A 23862-nucleotide genomic window follows, 5' to 3' on the forward strand; every position below is an offset into this window, starting at 1 on the left:
CTCCAGGTTACCAGTGACGTTGGTTGGAGGAACAGCCCTGGCCAGAACACCAGAAGATCTCCCCGTTGTGGTCTGAAACACTGCCGTGAGATCTTGCACCTTGGGCGGAGAGCACAGGCTGGGCCTTGGTTTAATGTCTCTCCCACCTCCGACAATGCAGCACGCCCTCAGCTCTGTGCGGGACTGTCAGCCTTGACCACATCACCACCGTATAATGACGAGTCGAAAAGGCAAGACCGAAATACTGAACTGAGTCGTATAAATCATCAGCAGGATGTGTTTGCAACAAAGAGCCAGTATTTCCTTAACTGCTGAGGAATGAACATAGAACAGTACAGCACAGTACAGGCCCTTCAGCCCACAAAGTTGCGCCGACATTTTGTCCTGCTCTAAGATCTGTCTAACCCTTCCCTCCCACATAGCCCCCTATGTATGAGTTTTGGGTTACTTTTTAGTTCTGCTCTGACAGCCTGTGGGTATTGACTTGTTGCAGTTAAAGATCTGCGTGGACGGTCTCCGTCAGTCAGGAGTATCATACTGAAAGTAAAAATGGGGAAAAGTTGTGAGGCAGAGTATAGACGACAAGTCAACCTGTTCAACAGAGACATACTGGTACTGGTATTGGTTTACTGTTGTCACTGAGGGTCAGTGAAAAGCTTTTGTTTACATGCCATCCAGACAGATCATGCCCTGCATAAGATAAGATTTCTTTACTAGTCTCATGTATGTTGAAACACACAGTGAAATGCACCTTTTGCGTAGAATGTTCTGGGGGGCAGCGCGCAAGTGTCACCACGCTTCCGGCGCCAACATAGCATGCCTACAGCTTCCTAACCCGTATGTCTTTGGAATGTGGGAGGAAACCGGAGCACCCGGAGGAAACCCACGCAGACCAGGGAGAATGTACAAACTCGTTACAGACAGCAGCTGGAATTGAACCCAGGTCACTGGCGCTGTAATAGCGTTACGCTAACCGCTAGGCTACTGTGCCTGACCAGTACACAAATACATTGAGGTAGTGGAAAGAAAACAGAATGCAGAATATAGTGTTCCAGTTACAGAGAAAGTGCAGTGCAGGCAGACAAATAAAGTGCAAGAGCCACAACGAGGTAGACTGGAAGAACAAGACTTCAGAAGTTCATCCTTTAGCATATGAGAGGGCCATTCAGGAGTCTGATAACAGCGGGATAGAAGTTGTCTTTATTCTGGTCGTTCATGCTCTCAGGCTTTTGTACCTTCTGCCTGACAGGAGGGGGGAGAAGAGAAAATGAGGGGTCCTTAATGGTGTTGGCTGCTTTTCCAAGGCAGCGGGAAGGGTAGAGAGACTCAGTGGAGGGGAGGCTGATTTGTGTGACGGACTGGGCTGTGTCCACAACTCTCTGCAGTTTCTTGCGGTCCTGGGCAGAGCAGTTGCCGTACCAAGGCGTGATGCATCCGGATAGGATGCTTTCTATGATGCATCTGTAAAAGTTGATGAGGGTCATCGGGGACCCAGCACTTTCAACGACCGGCAACACCGGCATAAAATGAAATGAACAAGCTGGGCACGTCCTGCAGGTAGGAGGGGGCAGATCTCCAGGGGTCACACCATGAGCTTTAAACATAATCAGCTTCCCTGCTAATCCAGTGCGAAGGAAATAAAATGCCTGCCCTTGTCTGACACTGCTTTCAGTTCCTTAATCACACATTTCTATTTCATTGTTTGCTTGTGCAGAACCAGATGATGAATTAAGGAATTAGCTTAACCCAAAAAGAACTGCGAAACATTCATAATTTATAATATAATCAGAAACTGCTCCGAACGAGAAACTGTCTCGTGATTCAAACCAGCATCTTTCACTTCCTTGCAACTGTTTTAAAAATTGGACTGGTTTCTTTGGTCTGAGGAATGCATTTCTCTCTGATATACTACAGCTTTTAATCACAGGGCTTATTAAATGGAGATTGCCCAATTAAAATCTGTTTCCTCTATTGTTTAAAACCAATGCTTCATTTTCTAACATGATTCAGTGTTCCTAACAATGAAAACAGAGACACAAGAGATTGCAGATGCTGGAATCTGGAGCAACAAAATCTGCTGGAGGAACTCAGCGGGTCGGGCAGGAAAATGGACAGTTGATGCTTTGGGTCGACACCCTTCAGCTGGGCAACAGAGCCTGTGGCACTGCCTGTAGCAGAGCTGGCGAATAAGTGGTTTCAACCAATAAAAGCAAAAGATCTATTCACATCACAATGGCAGCAGTGGGACTGAAATGTATTCTCCGACCAGATTTCTTTTCTCCCTCTCAATCTCGCACTGGTGTCATTACGTGTATTTTGTTTTTTTTACACCCATGTAAGTTATGTGTAATTTATGTTAATTTATGTTAACTTATGTTTGTCCACGTCTTGTAATGCACTGTGCTGCACTTTGCAAAAAGCTAATTTTCATGGCACTTGTGCCCTGTGACAACAATAAACTTGGACGGATGTTTTCTACTTATACCCTGCCTTTGAATTTACATGTGGGATTAGAGCAGAAGTTCATACATCCAGCCTGCCCAAAAAAAATTGTGAATCGTTCATAATTTATAATTTCATCAGAAACTACTCTACTGTTCTATGTTCTAGGATAAGATATTTATTAGTGACGTGTACATTGAAACACAGTAAAATGTGCCTTTTTGCGTTAATGAGAACGTGCTGGGGGCAGCCCGCAAGTGTCGCCACTTTTCTGGCGCCAACATAGCACGCCCACAGCTCCTAACCTGTGTATCTTTGGAATGTGGGAGGAAACCGGAGCACCTGGAGGAAACCCACGCAGACACGGGGAGAACGTACAGACTCCTTACAGACAGCAGCGGGAATTGTACCCGGGTCGCTGGCGCTGTAATAGTGTTACGCTAACTGCTACACTACTGTACAGAGACCAAATTGTGTGCAGTACTCCAGGTACGGTCTCACCTGTAGATTTCTCCTAACAGCAACCGGCTTTAACTGCACAGTATCAGATTTTATCATTTTGAAGATTTGTTTGCAGTAACGATATCAGCAAAATTGTATGTGGATTTTCGAATTAACATTCTCCATGACTTAGTTCAGACATCAGGTGAAAGACTGTCTAAATTCAGCTGAGAGACCCAATTTTTTGCTGTGTGATATTTCTGAATAATTGTATCTCGACAGAGGGATCTTCAGAGATGAAATCCCTGGGAGGGTTGAGGTATCAGATCTTCCTACACATTGAATTGCTACATCTCTGTTTGATGTTACACTGTAATGCATTGCAATTGCAGTGAATCATCGCACAGAAGGGGTCAGGGACTGACTTGTACCTGTGATTCTTCTTCATGTCTCAAACCTCTGCAAGCAATGGAAAATGAGAAGGGAGAGTTGTATACAGTTAAACTGCTCTTGTCAAACAAGGTGGTGACGACGGTGCAAATCCCCCATTAAACACCATTCTACCATTGGGAGCTGGGCTCACCGTCCTTCAGTGGAGAAATCAGCCTGGGATATCCCAGTGGCCTACCAGTGAATAAAATCCACCAAGTCCTCCCCTGCTTCTCAGTGACTGACCCTGTGGGTCCATATTCAATCCATTTAAGAATTTATCCGTTTCAGAAACCATCTATGAACTCAGTGAAAAAGACAGGTGGGCAAAGCTCCATACACACCCTACACTCTGTGGCTGCAGTGTTGTCAGACACATGCATCATTCCGAAAATCCACACACTCGCCTTGGAGAGGCAAAAATAACAGGAAAAAAAAACTTGGGATTAATAAAGGGTAAAAAGTCTTAGGGAAAATTCCTCTTGGACCCACCCAGCAATTGAAGCCAGTGCTGGTGATCACACAGATCAGAGTTTGTATACATGGAAAATGGGAGATTCGGGAATTTTTGGGAAGTCTGAGGTATATCCAGCGAGATTTCTGAGATAGGAAGTTATTCTTATGAAGACTTTTTATGTTTGTACCCATGGGGGTGCACAGTGGCGCAGCCAGTAGAGCTGCTGCCTCCCAGCTCCAGCGACCCAGGTTCGATCCCGGCCTCCAATGCTGTCCGTGTGGAGTTTGCATGTTCTCCCTGTGAGCGCGTGGGCTTCCTCAGGGTGCTCCGGTTTCCTCCCACATCCCGAAGACGTGCAGGTTGGTAGGTTAATTGGCCGCTGTAAGTTGCAACCAATATACAGGTGGGTGGTAGAATTGGGGGGGGGGGTGGGTGTTCACGAGAATGTGGGAAGAATAAAATAGGGTCAGTGTAGGATTGGTGTAAATCCTAATGGTCAGCATGGACCCAATGGGCTGGAGGGCCTGTGTGTATGACTTGGACCTTTGGAGTTCTCTTTTCTCTGATGTGTTTCGTTGCTTGTCTTCTAATTGTTGGAACATGAAGCCCATCATTATGGTAGTTTGAAAATCACCCATGAAACAGCCAGGTCAGATCATCTCACCAGTGGATTCTACATCCCCTGGCCTTTGTGATCACTGCTCCACCATCAGCCTTCCAGACCAGTTACTGAAGGAGCACAGATTCCTTTAACTAAATGGTGCAACGCCCTTGTTTAGTTATGTACAGTTCTGATCAAAACAAGTCCGGGTTAGCTGAAAACCCTGCACTGTTGGTATCCGTATTTACAGCACCCTCCAAATTTTCCAGGTTGTGACGTTGAAAGTAGGAAGAGCCAGAAACCGGGCTGGGGACAGGGTCGATAAGCAGAGGGCACAGCTTGATGAGGTGAAGAGCTGGGAAGGAGGGGGCAGTGATGTAGAGATGTTTGTGTTAGAATAGAATAGAACACTACAGCACAGTACAGGCCCTTCGGCCCACAATGCTGTGCCGACATTTTATCCTGCTCTAAGATCTATCTAACCCTTCCCTCCCACATAGCCCCCTATTTTTCTATTGTTCATAGACCCTATTGTTGTCAGCAGGTTGCTGCGATCTGGAAAAGCTTAAAAAAAAGCAGAAGCAGATTCCCTAACAGCAGTCAAAGGGGACATGCATGGGTGCGGTGGATGATTGCAGTCTTTTTCAATGGGTGGGGGAGTCTACAACTAGAGGGCACAGGATTAATGTGAGAGGGTTAAGATCTAAAGGGGACCTGAGAGGCAAGTTTTTGACAGAGGCTGGTGGGATTATGGAACAAGCTCATTTACAGTGTTGAAGATATTTGGACAGGTACATGGATAGGAAAGGTTTGGAGGGATATGGGTCAAACGCAGGAAATTGGGACTAGCACAGGTAGGGATGGATGAGTTAGGCCGAAGGGCCTGTTTCCGTGCTGTACATCTCCATGACTCTATGACTTGGGATATATTCTGGCAAAGAAAACACAGATAGAGAAACAGGGAAAGAGTGGCTGGGGAGGGACTAATTGGATGACTCACGGAGCCAACACAACCTCAGTGGGCCTTACGGGCTCTTTCTGTGCCATAAGATTCTAATAAGAGTTTGTTTTTCATCCTTGATGTTTTCTGCACTGAGCAACCTGTAATAACATGTCGAATGAACTAACGCACAGACCTTGTTCGTTCAATTCCAATGGTGACCAAAGAGCCTGAACCTCGATGGTACGTAATCGTGCCTGGAGCCTAATTTCAAACTTCCTGAGAGATTCTGGACTGAGTGAGGGAATTGTTTAAATTGCCAGATATTCACATGATCTCATTTAACATCAATGCCTGCCAAATGTGCAGGCAATTCTCACTGTCTCTCGAAGGAATTGCTGTCACATTACTCCATGATGCTCACCAGCTGTTGGAGCTGATCCAAACCATTAAGCTGGACTGCGATAACAAGTATAGATGCCACATCAATGGCTGCTTCCCACCTGCCTTGTAACGTACCCATAGCCAAAAAACTAGTGACCCTAAGGGAAAGACTCTTCATCTCTGGCCCTTCAGTCATCAGACTTGGCCAAGTGATGATCCAACTGAGGTTTATGATGGTTACGAAAGAGCTGGTAGAGAACATACTTCCTGTGATGAGAGAGTCCAACTCCTGGGGGCATAACTTCGTAGAGCGGTGGCCCAGCCAGTACAGCCGCTACCTTGCAGCTCCAGTGGCCCAGGTTCAATCCTGACCTCCGGTGCTCTCTGTGCGGAGTTTGCACATTCTCCCTGTGATTGTGCGTGGGTTTCCCCTGGTGGTCCAGTTCACCTCATCTTCCAAAGGCCTGCGGGTCGGTAGATTGATTGACCGGTAAGTTGCCTCTGGTATGGAAGTGAGTGGCGGAATCTGGGAGGAGTTGATGGGAATGTAGGAAGAAGGAAATGGGGTTAGTGTGGGATTAGGGTACATGGGCATCTGATGGTCAGTGTGGACTTGGTGGACTGAAGGACCTGCTTCTATGGCTCAGTGGGTTCCATAGTACTATGACTCTCGCCCAGTACACATCCAAGCCATTCAGGGCAATGGTGGAAGCTCTGCTGCACAGAAAGGGACACAGAAATCTGAAGCTCCATCTCTAATCACATTGATGAGACTGGGGGCCACTTGAATATGTTAACTACTTAAGATATGACAGATTACATCGAGACACACGGTGAAATGCACCTTTTTGTGTAGAGTGTTCTGGGGGCAGCCCGCAAGTGTCGCCACGCTTCTGGCGCCAACAGAGCATGCCCACAACTTCCGAACCCGTACGTCTTTGGAACGTGGAGGAAACCGGAGCACCTGGAGGAAACCCACGCAGGCACGGGGAGAACATACAAACTCCTTACAGACAGCGGCCAGATTTGAACCCGGGTCGCTGGCGCTGTAAAGCGTTACACTAACTGCTATGCTACTGTGCCTGCCCACAAACTACCTGAGTAATTTTCATTGGGCAGTTCAGTTCAGCAATATGGAAATGGGGCAGGTAGATAGAGGATGGTTACTTAACGTTTTCAACCCCAAAGGAGGACATTCAGCCCATCGGGTCCATGCCAGCTCCCAGCAGGACAATCCCATCAGTCCCATTCCCCTCCTTATTCTCTTGTAGCCCTACAACTGTTCTCTGCCACACACACCTGTCCACCACTTATGATTCTTTTGCCACGCACCTATACGAAGGGGTCAACTAGCGGCCCAGCAGCACGACTTTGGGATGTGGGAGGAAACCCAAGCACCAGGGAAATGGGAATAGCATAATGGGCAAAAAGGATGGCATGGACGTGGTGGGCCGAAGGGCCTGTTCCTGTGCTGCACGGCCCTATGACACCCAGAGAGATACCCACACGGTTCTGCACCAGAGGTCAGGATCGAACCCCAGATCGACCAAGGTCCAACCGAATTGCAGAAGGTGATCAGCCTCCTTCTCCTGTGCACGGACACAATTACATCAATAAAATAAGTCTCTATTTGTTTCCGTCCATTAGTTACTCCGTTTTACCCGGTGACCGGGTTCCTCAGCCGGTTTGTGGTCTGTTGGTCAGGGCAGGGCATGAGGAACGTCACCAGACACTCTGCTCTGTGAATCCTCAGACAATGTCCTTCCTGTGTGCAGCAAGTCTTCCCGGAGGACAGCTTCAATACCTAAATGAGGATCGCGTCATGTGAAAGTGGAAATGGCATAACTAGAGTTCCTGTGCGACACTTTTACTCATTATTCTGAAAAACAAAATAATTGTCAGGTGGCCTGGTTAACGGAATACACAATGTGCTGACCAGAACAACACAAACCAGCTGAGATGCACTGGAACTAATTGAACAGAGATCGGTGGTATCGTGTAACGGAAAGTGAGCCTTTCCCCATCGGGAGTCAGGCCTCCTGTTAAAACAACTGCTTTCAGCGAGTGATACATTGATAGTGGACTTGTCTTCTCTGTAGAGCTAGACTGCAGCGTACCAGCAGTGCAAACTGCACCAATGCTGTCATCCTACCACAGACTTATGCGGGAACATCAAGTTGCTAAGCACCTCTTTTTTTGGGGAATAGATCTCGTCGTCCTAGCCAGGAACATCATCTGCAGCCCTTTGTAGCCTCTACCTATCACCTCCCAGCCTCTGTCGCTACCTCTGCCCTTCCCTCCTCCATCTGCCAGTCAACCCCTCCTCACCTGGAACAAGAAACAATCTGCTGGAAAGTTGTTGAGCAGCAACTGTGGAACTGTTGACGTTTCGATCCAACACGTCAATTCCTTTCCTCCCACAGATGCTGCCTGATCTGCTGAGTTCATCCATCTGCAGTCTCTCGTGTCTCCTCACCTGGATCCGCCTTTCACTTGCCCCACTCCTCCCGCTCACCTCTTTATATTGGCCATCTCCCCTCTACTCTCAGTCCAGTTCAGCCCACTGCTCTGCTCTACTCTACACTCACGACTACGTGGCTCGGCACAGTTCAAAAGGCATTTATAAATTCACCAGTGACACCACTGTTGTTCGTATAATCCAGATGGCGACGGAGGCATATGGGAGTGAGATAGATCGGCTGGTTGAGTGGTGTCACAACAACAACCTCGCACTCAACATCAGCAAGACCAAGGAACTGATTGTGGATTTCAGGAAGGGAAATCGGGAGAACACACACACACCAGTCCTCGTTGAGGGGTCAGCGGTGGAAAGGGTGAGCAGCTTCAAGTTCCTGGGCGTCAACATCTCGGAGAATCTATCTTGGGCCCAACACATTGATACAGTCACAAAGAAGGCACGCTGGTAGCTCTACTTCATTAGGAGTTTGAGGAGATTTGGTATGTCACCGAAGACCCTTGCAAATTTCTACAGATGTACGGTGGAGAGCATTCTGACTGGTTGCATCACCGCCTGGTATGGAGGCTCCCAATGCACAGGATCGAAAGAGGCTGCAGAGGGTTGTAGACTCAGCCAGCTCCATCACGGGCACAACCCTCCCCACCATCGAGGACATCTTCAAGAGGCGGTGCCTCAAGAAGGCAGCGTCCATCATTAAGGACCCTCACCATTCAGGACATACCCTCTTCTCGTTACTACCATCGGGGAGGAGATACAGGAGCCTGAAGACCCACACTCGACGTTTCAGGAACAGCTTCTTCCCCTCCGCCATCAGATTTCTGAACGGTCCATGAACCCATGAACACTACCTCGTTATTCCTCTTTTGCACTATATTTATTTATTTTTGTGACTTATAGTAATTTTTATGACTTGCACTGCGCTGCTGCCGCAAAACAACAAATTTCACGACCTACGTCAGTGATAATAAACCTGATTCTGTGTGCAGAATAAAAGTTGAGGAAGAGCACCTGCCTGTGGGGAAAGGTCTCAGGTAAAGGGGTCAGGACTGACATGAGGAGAAATCTTGCCACAGCATTCTAGAATTGTGAAGGCAGAGAAGCAGGACAATCAGTCCGTCCAGTCCCTGCTAGCTCCTTTCAGAGTAGTGTCCCGTTCCCTTGCCCTTTCTCCACAGCCCTGCCAGCCATTTCTCATGTTCCCTTTTGACAGATCTGATTTTCCTTGTTTCCAGCCCACCCAGTGTACAACCACTCTTTGCATGAAATGATTTTCCCAACATCCCCTTGTGTATTTTGAATCTAGATTCTCAGGGTCCTAGATCTATCTGTTACTCTCTATCTGCACTGTCTAACCCATTGGGCTCCTATACACCACCAAATCTCCTCTCTTTTCCTGCTTCTTCCCAGACAGGATGGGAATTCTCTGCTGTAGGGAGCTCTGGATGTTCATTGTTGGGTGTCTTTGAAGCTGAAGTCAATGGATATTTGTATCTGCTGGGATCAAAGGATATAAGGAATAGAAATGAGCTGAAGTGATTGAATGCTTGAGCAGGATCCAGGAGCCCAATGCATTTAAGATAAGACAAGATATCTTTATTAGTCACATGTACATCGAAGCACACCAGTGAAATGCATCTTTTGTGTAGAGTGTTCTGGGCGCAGCCTGCAAGTGTCGCCATGTTTCTGGCACCAACATAGCATGCCCACAACTTCCTAACCCATACATCTTTGGAATGTGGGAGGAAACCGGAGCCCCCAGAGGAAACCCACACAGACACGGGGAGAACGTACAAACTCCTTACAGACAGTGACTGGAATTGAACCTGGGTCCCCTACCAATCCATATTTTCATTAGAACAATAAATAGGGCAGTGCAGTGGCGCTGCTGGTAGAGCCACAGCCTCAGAGCTCCAGAGACCCAGGTTCGATCCTGACCTCAGCTGCTGTCTGTGTGGAGCTTGCACGTTCTCCCTGTGACCATGTGGGATTCCCCCAGTGCTCCAGTTTCCTCCCACGTCCCAAAAACGTGCGGGTTGGTAGGTTCATTGGTCATTTGAAATTACCCCTAGTGTGTAGGTGGGGGGTAGATGTTAGGCAATGAGAGAGAGAATAGGTCACAGGGAAATAGAGTGGGATTAACAGGATTGCTCTGAGAGCCTGCATGGAAGTGATGGGCCAAATGGCCATTTGCTGGGAATGTGCAGAGAATAAAATAAGGTTAGAACAGGATTAATAATGTTTCAGCACAGACTAGAAGGGTCAAATGGCCTGTTTTCTGTGCTGTAGTGTTCTATGGTTCTATGATTAATGTCAAACTGGTGCTGGTCAGTAAGAGTCTGTGGGCTGGAGGGCCTGCTTCCATGCTGTAGCTCTCCATGTCTCCATGACTTAAACTCTGATGCTCTGCCTACTAGAAACAGTTTCTCCCCCCCATGGGAACTTGCTAAATCTGCTATGTCCAAGTACTCAAGATTTAGGATCAAGATAGCTGCCAAGATGAAGAGGCTGCCCAACAGCAGCAGCAGCAGGCCTCACCAGGTGCCATGCTGCTGAACAATCGCTGTTAAATGCCAAGCTCACCAGAGCTGTTAACCTGCAGCTGACCTGAATCAATGCATTGCAAAAATCTCAGCCTGCTCCAACAGAACTAGTACAACACTGGAGTGAGACTGGCTCTCTTGGCCATACACCATGTGGAGAAGTAGTATGGAGCTGGAATTTCTGCCAGTGAATGCTTGCACAGAAAGGGCGGTTTAGCCCTTGCATCTGTGCCAGTTCTTGGAGTGTTCCAGTTAGATCTGACCCGCTCCCCCCCCCCCCACCCCTGCTGTTTATCTTGGAGCAGGATATTTTTCAAGTATTTCATTCTCCTTTGAATGTTACCAGTGAAAATGCCTTCATTGCCCTTTTCGGAAGCACCGATAACAACTTGCTCTCCTGCTCGTCCCCCAGATCCCTGGCCAATTACCTTTAATCTGCTCAAGTGGTGTCAGTCTCAGGGTTTGCTGAATCTTGATAGCCAGTAGTGATATTCACTTCTTGTTTAATTGACTCTGCTGGTTATTGAGTCACCTGCCAATCTTGCTGATTGATAGACAGGTGGAGATTTACATCCTATGTCCGTGCAACTTAATAAACAGAAGTCGGACAAACTCCAATACAGATCAAAGTTAGCTGCAGATTCTGAAGAAAAGTCGTCGACCTGAAACATTAACTCTGTTTCTCTCTCTACAGATGTTGCCTGGCCTGCTGAGTGTTTCCAGTGTTTTCTGTTTTCATTCCTTTACGAGTCATTTCTATGTCCCAAGCTTCCTCCCAATAAATCATTGTTCCCAACAGCACAATACACAACCAAAAAACTCTCTCTTTAACTATTAAAAGGAGATGATGACATGGTATTGGTATTGGTTTATTGTTGTCACTTGTACTGAGGTACAGTGAAAAGCTTGTCTTACAAACCGATCGTACAGGTCAATTCATTACACAGTGCAGTTACATTGGGTTAGTACAGAGTGCATTGAGGTAGTACAGGTAAAAAAACACTAACAGTACAGAGTAAAGTGTCACAGCTACAGAGAAAGTGCAGTGCAATAAGGTGCAAGGTCACAACAAGGTCACAACAAGGTAGATCGTGAAGTCATAGCCCATCTCACTGCATAGGGGAACTGTTCAATAGTCTTATCACAGTGGGGTAGAAGCTGTCCTTAAGTCTGGTGGTACGTGCCCTCAGGCTCCTGTATCTTCTACCCGATGGAAGAGGAGAGAAGAGAGAATGTCCTGGGTGGGTGGGGTCTTTGATTATGCTGGCTGCTACACCAAGACAACGAGAGGTAAAGACAGAGTCCAAGGAGGGGAGGCTGGTGTCCGTGATGCGCTGGGCTGTGTCCACAACTCTCTGCAGTTTCTTGCAGTCCTGGGCAGAGCAGTTGCCATACCAAGCCGTGATGCATCCAGATAGGATGCTTTCTATGGTGCATTGGTAAAAGTTGGAGAGAGTCAAAGGGAACAAACCAAATTTCTTTAGCCTCCTGAGGAAGTAGAGGCGCTGGTGAGCTTTCTTGGCCGCGGCGTCTACATGGGTATGGGAGAGAGGGGGCTATACCTCACCAATCATCCCCATCACCACAGTCACATTGAATCTACAGCACAGAAACACTAATATCAGTTCAGTGAGTCATGAACTGCTATAGTCCAAGATCCACACAGGACCTAGGCTGATGCTTCAGCAAGAAACTGAGCGAGTTCTGTTGCCATTTCTCTCTCTCAGGTGAATATAAACAATGCACACAGACAATAAGGCGTGAGGCCATCTACCTCATCATGGCCTCACAATCTCATTGTCTGCCTGCACTGCACTTTCCCTGTAATTATATTATGCAACAGAGATTCACCTGCACCTCCCTTAGTATCACCGACTGCACTCGGTGCTGCAAGTGTGACCTCCTCTACACTGGTGAGACCAAACGCAGACTAGGTGACCGTTTTGCAGAACACCTGCACTCTGTCCGTAACCGCGACCTGCACCTCCCCGTTGCCAGTCACTTCAACTCCCCCTCCCACACTATCACTGATATGTCAGTCCTTGGCCTCCTCTACTGCCGAGAGAATTCCAAACGCAAACTGGAGGAACAGCACCTCATTTTCTGTCTTGGAACCTTGCAGCCTGATGGCATGAACATTGAATTCTCCCACTTTAGGTAATCCCCACCCCCTCCACACCCACTAATGCCTCTTCTTCCCTTTCCTAGCCTCTCTCTCTTTTGTCCACCCCCCACCTTCTTCCTCCTTACCTTTGACCCATCCCCCGGTGGATCTGCCCTCCCCTCCTCCCCCGCACCTGCCCATCACCATCTCTTACCTGCATCTACCTATCACCACCTTGTGCCCACCCACCTCCCCTCTTTTGTCCACCTATCACTGCTCTGCTTTTCCCTCCTATATATAGGGCTTCCCCTTTTCCTATCTTCAGTCCTGAAGAAGGGTCCTGACCCGAAACATTGACCACCTGCTTTTCTCCACGGATGCTGCCTGGCCTGCTGAGTTCCTCCAGCATCATTGTGTTTTTCAATTATATTCTGCATTCTGTTATTGCTTTTCCCATGTACTACCTCGATGCACTGATGTGATGAAATGATCTGTATGGATGGCATGCAAAACAAAGTTTATCACTGTACCTCGGTACATATGACAATAATAAACCAATATACCTCTACAGCCCTTGGGGGTAGTGAATTTCAAAGATTCATCAGAAGGAAGTTTCTCCTCACCTCAGTGGCCAACTCCTCATTCTGAGACTGTGAGACCTCTGGCTCTAGACCCCATGTCAGGGGCCACATCCTCCCTGCCTCAATCTCATCGAGCCCTGTAGGAATCGAGAGTTTCTTTTCTAAGTTTCAATGAGATCGCCTCTCAGTCTAAACATGGTCCTCGACTACTTTTTGTCTCCTTCCCCACACACACATCCCCCAGCCCCCCTTCACCCACTTTCGTTTCCCCCCCCACCCCCTGGTTCCAACCCCCACCCATCTGGTTCCAACTGCCGTTCACCTCTCCCCTAATGGTTCCCATTTTCATCTTCTTTACTGATCAGGGTCAAGAACTGGTAACCTTTGTGTTCCTGCTTATCTCCCTCCAGCAGCCGTCTCCTAACTCCATCATCCCCTTCCCCCCACCTCACTCCATCGTTGTTTTTCCGTTTTCCCTCTCTCTGGCTGCCTCCATCTCTCATTCACCTGCCACTGTCTCTCGACTCCACCCCCGCTCACCTCCCCTACCTGGCACCACCTGCCTGTCATCTTACACCCCTCCTCAGTCCACCAATCACCTTGGAATCTGTTCTTGCCACTCCCCCTCTGCTCTTTACACCGGCCGTCTCCACTAGAGAGGCCAAGGAATCTAGATGACAAACACTATGATGCCTGGCCTGCTGAGTTCCTCCAGTATCATGGTGCTTTTCATCCCCTCTCCACTCTCAGTCCTGATGCGGGGTTTCAACCCGAAACATCGACAGTACTACATCAATGCACTCTGTACTAACCCAATGTAACTGCACTGTGTAACGAACTGACCTCTACGATCGGTATGCAAGACAAGTTTTTCCACTGCACCTCAGTACAAGTGACAATAATAAACCAATACCAATACCCACAGACGCTGCTCGACCCGCTGAGTTCTCCCAGCAGATTGTTTGTCGTCCCAGCCTGCTGTGTCCTCTCATGTTGCAATCCCACCAAACCAGAGAACAGACTGCTGAATCTTCACTGCACTGCCTCTACATCATCCTCTTTTAAACCAACTGGAATCCACATAATATGCTTTGCTGCTGTGAGAATTAGATAAGTCAGAGAATTGGCTTTTGACACTCACCAACTTTTATCGACGCACCATAGATAGCATCCTATCTGGATGCATCACGGCTTGGTTCGGCAACTGCTCTGCCCAGGACCGCAAGAAACTGCAGAGAGTTGTAGACACAGCCCAGCGCATCACGGAAACCAGCCTCCCCTCCTTGGACTCTGTCTTTACCTCCCGCTGCCTTGGTGAAGCAGCCAGCATAGTCAAAGACCCCACCCACCCGGGTCATTCTCTCTTCTCTCCTCTCCCATTGGGTAGAAGATACAGGAGCCTGAGGGCACGTACCACCAGACTTAAGGACAGTTTCTACCCCACTGTGATAAGACTATTGAACGGTTCCCTATACGATGAGATGGAATCTTGACCTCACAATCTACCTTGTTTGACCTTGCACCTTATTGTCTACCTGCACTGCACTTCACTTTAACTGTGACACTTTACTCTGTATTCTTATATTGTTTTTACCCTGTACTACCTCAATGCACTGTGTAATGAATTGACCTGTATGATCGGTATGCAAGACAAGTTTTTCACTGTACCTCAGCACAAGTGACAATAATAAACCAATTCCAATACCAAAACCTGAAAACTGGGTTCAGCAGGTCAGGCAGCATTGGTGGAGAGGTTCCACTAGCTCTGATGAAATGTGGTCAACGTGAAATAACGTTGGAGAACTTTCATTAAAGCCAGAAGGAGTTAGAAATCTAACTTGTTTGTGGAAATACAGGGAAAGGAGGAAAGATTAAGCAACAAAAGGGTTGACAGTGTAAGGCAAAAGAGCCAAGTAGAAACCAGAATGGCTAGAGGAGCTGTTAATAGTCAGACAATTGCCAGCACACACTGTCTGAATGTGGGAGTGTGGGTTCTAATCTGTTTCATTTTCGCACCATTGGTTTGAAAGTATAATTCTTTCTTTGACCCAAATGAGTTGCCCAAATTTGTAAGCTTGCTTCAGAGAGCCTGTGAATCGACCAACTTTGATTGGTTTTGTGAAATGCTGTAATTCCATAACACCAAAGGCTTGGTATTTTCATGAAGCTGCTCGGATATTAAAAGGAGGTGGGAGTCTGCAAGAGAGAACCTTGCAGCACTGAATCCGTCGTTAAAAATAAACCTGCTTCTTTTCTGGATACCAGTGACAGACAAGTCACTGTAATCTCTGAGCACTCAGGTATTTAAAATTCACCTCCACGTATCAGTGGCCCCTCAGCTCAATGCTGCCAATGCATTTGTGAAAAGGGAGCCTGATGGTTTTATTATCTGCTGTTCCGTCTCTAAATTGTCAGCGAGCTGATTTATTCCAACAGGATTGGAATAGCACACATATGAACTCACTGATGTTGGAAATCCATACATCGATCAAGCTTTACAACAGCTGAATGAACTCATTGTGTAGTGCGCTGTACCACAATTCCTTTGTGCATTCCTGTTGACTAGCAACAAGCAGGATCACCTCAGATCTCATCTCAGTTGAGAGATACTTGATTTCAATTCAAGTATATAAAGATGGAGAAGATAAAGAGATAGGTCCTCCCTGGGTCACGACAGCCCGACTTATGGACATCCTGTACACATGAACAAGAGGTTGGAGGACCGGCGGGCGGGGTGGATGGGGATGGATTTGCCAGCTGCCGCGTGGCCGCAGGCACCTTCTGCTGGATGGGAGTGGGGCTTTTTCATCTGCCTTCTCTCCCGAGCCGCAGCGATCAGGGGCTGGGTCGACCCTGGGCAGAGCCGGGAGCTCTGAGCAGACTCGCTCGCTCACTCACTGAGTCACCTGCCGCACTGAGGCTCTTGCCGCACCCGCTGTTTTCTGTCGTCCTCTCCCACGCATCGTTGTGCGTTTCCGACCTACGAAGAGTTCCCAGGAACGGAACCCCGTCGTAACCCGGGGACCGCCTGCAAACTGTTCCGTTGCCTGAAGGGTCGATAAGCAGTGGTGATTCAAAAAGAGCATAAGGAAATTATGAGTTTAACACAACAAGTCGTTATATTTTGGAAAGGACTGGCTGGCAGGGGAACAGATACAAAATCAACAGCAGCTCTTGAAAGGAGACTGGATAAAGGGAAATAAAGTGCAAGTAAGTGCAACCAACAGGGCTGGTGGAGACTTCTTTGGCCAAATGGCTTCTTTCTGTGCTTTATCATTTGATGGTTCAAATTGCATAGATGCCATGGCCAAGAAAGCTCACCAGCACCTCCATTTCCTCAGAAGGCTAAAGAAATTTGGTATGACCCCTTTGACACTCACCAACTTTTGTCCATGCACCATAGAAAGCATCCTATCTGGATGTATCATGGCTTGGTACGGCAACTGCTCTGCCCAGGACTGCAAGAAACTGCAGAGAGTTGTGGACGCAGCCCAGCGCATCACGGAAACCAGCCTCCCCTCCTTGGACTCTGTCTATACCTCCTGCTGCCTTGGTGAAGCAGCCAGTATAATCAAAGACCCCACCCACCCAGGTCATTCTCTCTTCTCTCCTCTCCCATCAGGCAGAAGATACAGGAGCCTCAGGGCACGTACCACCAGGCTCAAGGACAGCTTCTATTGCACTGCGATAAGACTATTGAACAGTTCCCTTATACGATGAGATGGACTCTTGACCTCACAATCTACCTTGTTATGACCTTGCACCTTATTGTCTACTTGCACTGCACTTCCTCTGAAGCTGTGACATATTGTTCCGTTATTGTTTTTACCTGTACTACCTCAATGCACTCTGTACTAACTCAATCTAACTGCACTGCGTAATGAATTGACCTGTACGATCGGTATGCAAAACAAGCTTTTCACTGTACCTCGGTAGAAGTGACAATAATAAACCAATACCAATGATTTTAAGACTCAAATTCATTTCAGGTGGTGAGTTCTACACCACCACTACTTGCCGAGTAATTTCTTTTTCCTCAGTTTCTCTCTGAACTTTCTACCACTTAAGTTATGGCCCCTTGTCAAGACCTCAAAGTTGTGCACACCTCAATTACACCTTCCCTTAGTCTCCCTCGTTCTAAGGAGAACAGCCACAGCCTGGTCATAGAAAGAGATCCCACATGGAAACGGGCCTTTTAGCCAACTGAGTGCATGACAACTGTCACAGGGAGAGCGTAGAAACTCCACAGACACAGCCCCAGAGGACAGAATTGAACCTGGCTCTCTGGAGCAGTGAGGCAGCGGCTCCACCTGCTGCGCCACCCACAACGCTCCTCAGAACTACAATTCTCCAGGCTCCTCTGAACCCTCTCCAGTGTTCATCATGTTCTTCAGACCTGATTCACCTTGCAGGCACATCTGTTTGAGAGATTGGTGGTGGGGTGCATGAAGCAGATGGGGAAACGGGTTGGGTGTTGGGGTTTGGGGTAGGTGGTCTGTGTTGAATTAATCATGACTCTGGAGCTTTGGAGAGGTGGAGGGGTGGGGGAGAGCAGTAGCTTCAGTTGCTGACAACCGATCTCCTGGGTAGGAAGCCTGTGTACATTAGGGCAGCAACAACCAATGATACCACCATGATTCAACAGCCAGTTCACAATCTGAGCATCAAAGGGGGAATACCGATCAGGCTAAACTGATATAGAAGTAACGCTCCGTGTATTTTCCCATCCCAGGGGATGCCTTGTTGACATAGCCAGTCTCATTTGAGACATGGATCGGTTGAGAGCTTCTCTGGGAGTGAACATCACCAACAGCCTGTCCTGGTCAAATCACTTAGATGCCACAGCCAAGAAAGCTCACCAGCGCCTCTACTTCCTCAGGAGGCTAAAGAAATTTGGCTTGTCCCCTTTGACTCTCACCAACTTTTATCGATGCACCATAGAAAGCATCCTATCTGGATGCATCACGGCTTGGTACGGCAACTGCTCTGCCCAGGATCGCAAGAAATTGCAGAGAGTTGTACACACAGGCCAGCGTATCACGGACACCAGCCTCCCCTCCTTGGACTCTGTCTTTACCTCTGGCTGTCTTGGTGAAGCAGCCAGCATAATCAAAGACCCCACCCACCCGGGTTATTCTCTCTTCTCTCCTCTTCCATCGGGTAGAAGATACAGGAGCCCGAGGGCACGTACCACCAGACTTAAGGACAGCTTCTACGCTGCTGTGATAAGACCATTGAATGGTTCCCTTATACAATGAGATGGACTATGACCTCAAGATCTACCTTGTTGTGACCTTGCACCTTATTGCACTGCACTCTCTCTGTAGCTGTGACGCTTTACTCTGTACTGTTATTGTTTTTACCTGTACTACATCAATGCACTCTGTACTAACCCAATGTAACTGCACTGTATAATGAATTGACCTGTACAATCGGTATGCAAGACAAGTTTTTCACTGTATCTCGGTACAAGTGACAATAATAAACCAACACCAATACTAATTCTCCCAACCTGAGACACCAACTGAATGAAATATGTGGTGTCCCATGGAGATAAAGGGGGATGGACAACATTGGAAGGGTGATTACCTCTGCCCTTTCACTTCTTGCTCTACTAACTGAGATGAAAGTCAGTAACAGGCTATCTGGGTGAGGGGAAAGAGGGTTTTGCACTGTTAAAGAAACAAGGACTGCAGATGCTGGAAGCTATATGAAAAACACGATGATGCCGGAGGAACTCAGCAGGCCAGGCAGCATCCGTGGAGAAAAGCAGGTGGTCAACACTTCAGGTCAGGACCCTTCCTGAGGATTGAAGATAGGAAAAGGGGAAGCTCAATATATAGGAGGGAAAAGCAGAGCAGTGATAGGTGGACAGAAGAGTGGAGGCGGGGTGGGCACAAGGTGGTGATAGGTAGATGCAGGTAAGAGATGGTGATGGGCAGGTGCGGGGGAGGAGGGGAGAGCAGATCCACCGGGGGACGGATCAAAGGTAAGGAGAGAGAGGGGAAAAAAAGGCTGAAAGGGAAGAAGAGAAGAAGCCTGGTGAGGGGGGGGGGGTGTTTGTGGAGAAGGGGACGGGGTGGGAGGGGGTGGGGATTACCTAAAGTGGGAGAATTCAATGTTCATGCCGTCAGGCTGCAAGGTTCCAAGACGGAAAATGAGGTGCAGTTCCTCCAGTTTGCGCTCGGAATTCTCCAGGCAGTAGAGGAGGCCGAGGACTGACATATCAGTGGTATGTGGGAGGGGGAGTTGAAGTGACTGACAACGGGGAGATGCAGGTTGCACTGTTAACCTGTTTCAACTTCTGGTGAAGGGTCTTCAACCTGAAACATTAATTCTTTTTTCTTCCCACAAACGCTGCCTGAACTGCTGAGTGCTCGCAGGATTTTCTGTTTCTGTCACACCACTCGTATATTCGCTGCACATTAATCTTCCCACAAAGTCATTTTCCTTTCATGTTTCATTGAAAGAAAGAAGGCTATTACTGAAGCTGCAAGTGTTTGGCCTGATCTGTTCTCAATAGCATTTGATATCTTGCAGAGAAACTTGCCCTCTGTGCAAAGCAGCAACTGTTCCAGCATTAATCAACAGATTCATCTGACTACCTTCTCTGTGGACTCGGTAATATAAAGGCAGACAATGCTGGGAATACACAGCAGGTCAGGCAGCATCTGTAGAGACAGAAACCAACTAATTTTTCAAGTCAGAAACCTTTCATCAGAACTGGAACCAGTTACAGATTTTAAGTAGATGCAGAAACAAGGAAAAAGGGGAAGGGTGAACTTTAAATTTTCAACCTTTTGAAAACACGGAGTTTGATATGAACTCCAGATATTGATATAATAACATTATTTAACATCAAATAGTTTCCCATGAGGCAGATTAAATTTCTTGCTCTTTGGAATTCACAAGCAAAGACATGAGTAAAAATTGAACTATCGAGCATTTTTAAAAACTGCATACAGGAGGGTCATATTTGAAATGTTTTTCAAGAGTAAGTTTTATTTATCAGAAAATGTTAAAGTTGCCTCCTATTCCAAGTAATAATTGTGGAAAGCTACATCGCTTTCTTTCACTGACCAACTTCCAAGAAAAAGAAAGATAACTCTGCATGTATATGGCACCTTTCATGATCTCCGGATGTGCTTTATGACCAATATTTTTAAAGTGTAGTCACGTGATCAGTCCATCACACAAACCAGCCTCCCCTCCAGTGACTCCATCTACACTCCCTGCTGCCTTGGGAAAGCAGCCAACATAATCAAGGACCCCTCCCACCCCGGAATTCTCTCTTCTCCCCTCTCCCATCAGGCAGAAGATAAAACGGACCTCTCATGAGCTAAAACATGAACACATGATCTCTCACTCTACCTTGTCGTGGCCCTTGCACTTCATTTATCCCCTGCACTGCACTCTTTCTGTAACTGCAACACTATATTCTGCATTCTGTTTTCCTTTTTACTACCTCGATGTAATTATGTACGGCACGATCTGTCCGGATAGAACGCAAAACAAAAGCTTTTCACTGTATCTCAGTACGTGTGATAATAATAAACCAATTCCAATTATAGTCAATGAAATACTTTTGAAGTGTGGTTACACTTCAAAAGAAGGGCAGGCACGGTAGTGTAGCGGTTAGCGTAACGCTTTACAGTGCCAGCGACCCCGGTTCAATTCCCACCGCTGCCTGTAAGGAGTTTGTACGTTCTCCCCGTGCCTGTGTGGGTTTCGTCCGGGTGCTCCGGTTTCCTCCCACATTCCAAAGACATACGGGTTAGGAGCTGTGGGCATGTTATGTTGGGCCGGAAGTGTGACGACACTTGAGGACTGCCCCTAGAACACTCTACACAAAAGATGCATTTCGCTGTGTGTTTTGATGTATGTGACCAATAAAGATACCTTATCTTACCTGGTCTAACATAGGAAAAATTGCCAGCCAATTTGTGCTCAGCAAGATCCCACAAACTGCAAAGTGATGTGTTGCTGATTGAGGGATGAGGATTGGCCAGAACAGCTGGAATAACTATCCCACTCTTCTTCAGAAATGTGCTATGGGATCTTTTATATCCCCTGAGGGAGGGCTTGGTTTACCAACTAGCAGCAACCTCAGAGTGCAGCACTCTGTGCTCTGGAGGGGACACAAGCTCAGTACCTTTGGGCTCGAAAACAATAGGGCTAGCAACTGCTCCACAGCTGACACGTGCATAGCAACGGACTGGATTCCAGCCTTAATGTGGACCTGAAGCAAACAGATTCCCACTGCTCCCCTTACAAAATTTTAAAAAAATACTTTCATGTTATATTTTACCAGATGGCGCTTTATAAAGATCTACATTTCACAAACACTGACTACGTGTGGAGTAGTGACATTACAAACAGTAATCCCTGCATGAGGAAAAATATTCTACATTACAAGCTGATAAGTTAATTTTATTTTGTAATAATCGACACTAGATAAAATAAAAATTAGGTTGCTTCAAATTTCCATCATTATTATTATGGAATTCCAGCAAATAGAGGCGATTCCAAGCTCACTGTTTAAAGTACAATGCTCTTTGTAAACCTCTGGAAGCCTGATCAATTTTCCCCTCAATATTGTCTGTTCTATTAGATTCCAACCTGGCAACTATTCCATTACCCATTACCTGAAATATAAAGTTTATAAGCCCTTTCATTAAAACAGCAATATTTTGAACTCTTCCAGATGTGCTTAGCTCCACATTTTTTGCAATTTGCACATCAAGTACCTGACTTGTACCCATTGGATAATAACCCTGCAGCCATTTCTCGTTTACCTTCTATCTGAAAGCCAGCTGCACTTCAGTCAATAGCACTCCTGCCTCTGAGTCACAAGGTTGTGGGCTCATGTGGCAGGCCGTAAGAATCGGACACAAAATGAGTGCCGAGAGCACGCTGGATCAGTTCACTTGCCATCCTTGAATGAGACGTAAAACCAGAGCCCCTTCTACTCTCCCAAGGAAGGTAAATGTGACTCCAGCCACCATTTTGAAGAAGAGCTGATGTGTTTTAAAAATAATTTTTCAGATTGCTCTTTAATATGCACAAATTGATTGGTGTTTGAAATTAGAATTGGTTTGTTATTGCCATATGTACCAAGATACAGTGAAAAACTTTTGTTTGAGTGCTATCCAGGCAGATCATTGAGGTAGTAAAAAGAAAACAGAATGCAGAATATAGTGTAGCAGCTACAGAGAAAGTGCAGTGCAGGTAGACAAATAAAGTGCAAGGACCATAATGAGGTAGATTGGGAGATCAAGAATTCATCTTTAGTGAACGAGGGGTCCATTCAAGAGTCTGATAACAGCAAGGTAGAAGCTGCAGCAAGAAGCTGTCTGCTGGAGGAACTCAGTGGGTTGAGCAGCATCTGTGGGAGGGAAGGAACTGTCGACATTTCAGGTTGAACCCTGCATCAGGACTGACAGAAGCTGCCCTTGAGTCTGGTGGTACGTACTTTCAAGCTTTTGTATCACTTCTTTGGCAATGGAGCACTTTGTAATGTTCTGAGGTAAAAGGTTAATGCAAGTTCACCTTATTTTTAGGTTGCTTGATTGGCTAACAAAGTAATTCCGGGCTATGTGTGTAGGGACATTAGGAAATCTTTCGTTAAAAATGAGAAAATAATTAGAAGCAGAAAACATGGATTTTAGATGAGAGAATGCAGCCCAACGCCGTCCAGTCATTTACAGCCCCAAGCATTCACTCCCTTCACCATCTGTGCAATACAACTGCCCGTGCAGTGTGTCAGCTTGGCCCCTCCAACAGCACCTCCCAAAACTGCAACCGTTACACCAATGTACTCTTGACTTCACAACCTACCTTGTTATGACCTTGTACCTTATTGTCTACCTGCACTGCACTCTCTCTGTAACTGCAATACTTTATTCTGTATTCTGTTATTGGTTTACCTTGTACTACCTCAATGTACTGTTGTAATGCATTGATCTGTATGAACGGTTGCAAGACAAGTTTTTCACTGTACCTGGGTACATGTGTCAACAATAAACCAATTTACCGAGGACGACAAGGGCAGCAGGAGCACTGGAACACCACCACCTGCAGGTTCCCCTCCAAGTCACGCACCATCCTGACTTACAAATAAGTCATTGGTCCTTCACTGCTGCTGCGCCTTTCTACTAACCACTCCTGTGGGACCATCTCCAGAACAAGAGTCCCAGAGTTCAAGGAGGCAATTCACCACCACCTCCCCACAGCGCACTACAGTTAGCCAATAAAAGCTGGCCTTCCCAGCGATGTCCACGCCTTGTGAGTGAATAGGAAAAGGTTCTCTGAAAAATGCAATGGATGTAGTAGGCTCAGACTTTGACCCATTAGCTGGACCTGTAATCTTCCCCAGTTATCTCCCATGTGGTCAAAGGGTGGAAAATGATACCCCATTATTTAAGAGAGGGAGAGCAAAAACAGGGAACTACCAACCTGTTAGCC

At 47.0% G+C, this 23862-nt stretch overlaps 1 protein-coding gene across 1 annotated transcript in view; it reads right to left on the reverse strand.

Moving 5' to 3' along the window:
• The window catches only part of rgs9b (regulator of G protein signaling 9b), a 90092-nt gene that overhangs the window by 59969 nt on the left and 6261 nt on the right, over window positions 1–23862 (reverse strand). The window lies entirely within an intron of this gene.

The sequence above is a fragment of the Pristis pectinata genome, chromosome 18 (assembly GCF_009764475.1).
Source record: "Pristis pectinata isolate sPriPec2 chromosome 18, sPriPec2.1.pri, whole genome shotgun sequence".
Lineage (NCBI taxonomy): Eukaryota > Metazoa > Chordata > Chondrichthyes > Rhinopristiformes > Pristidae > Pristis > Pristis pectinata.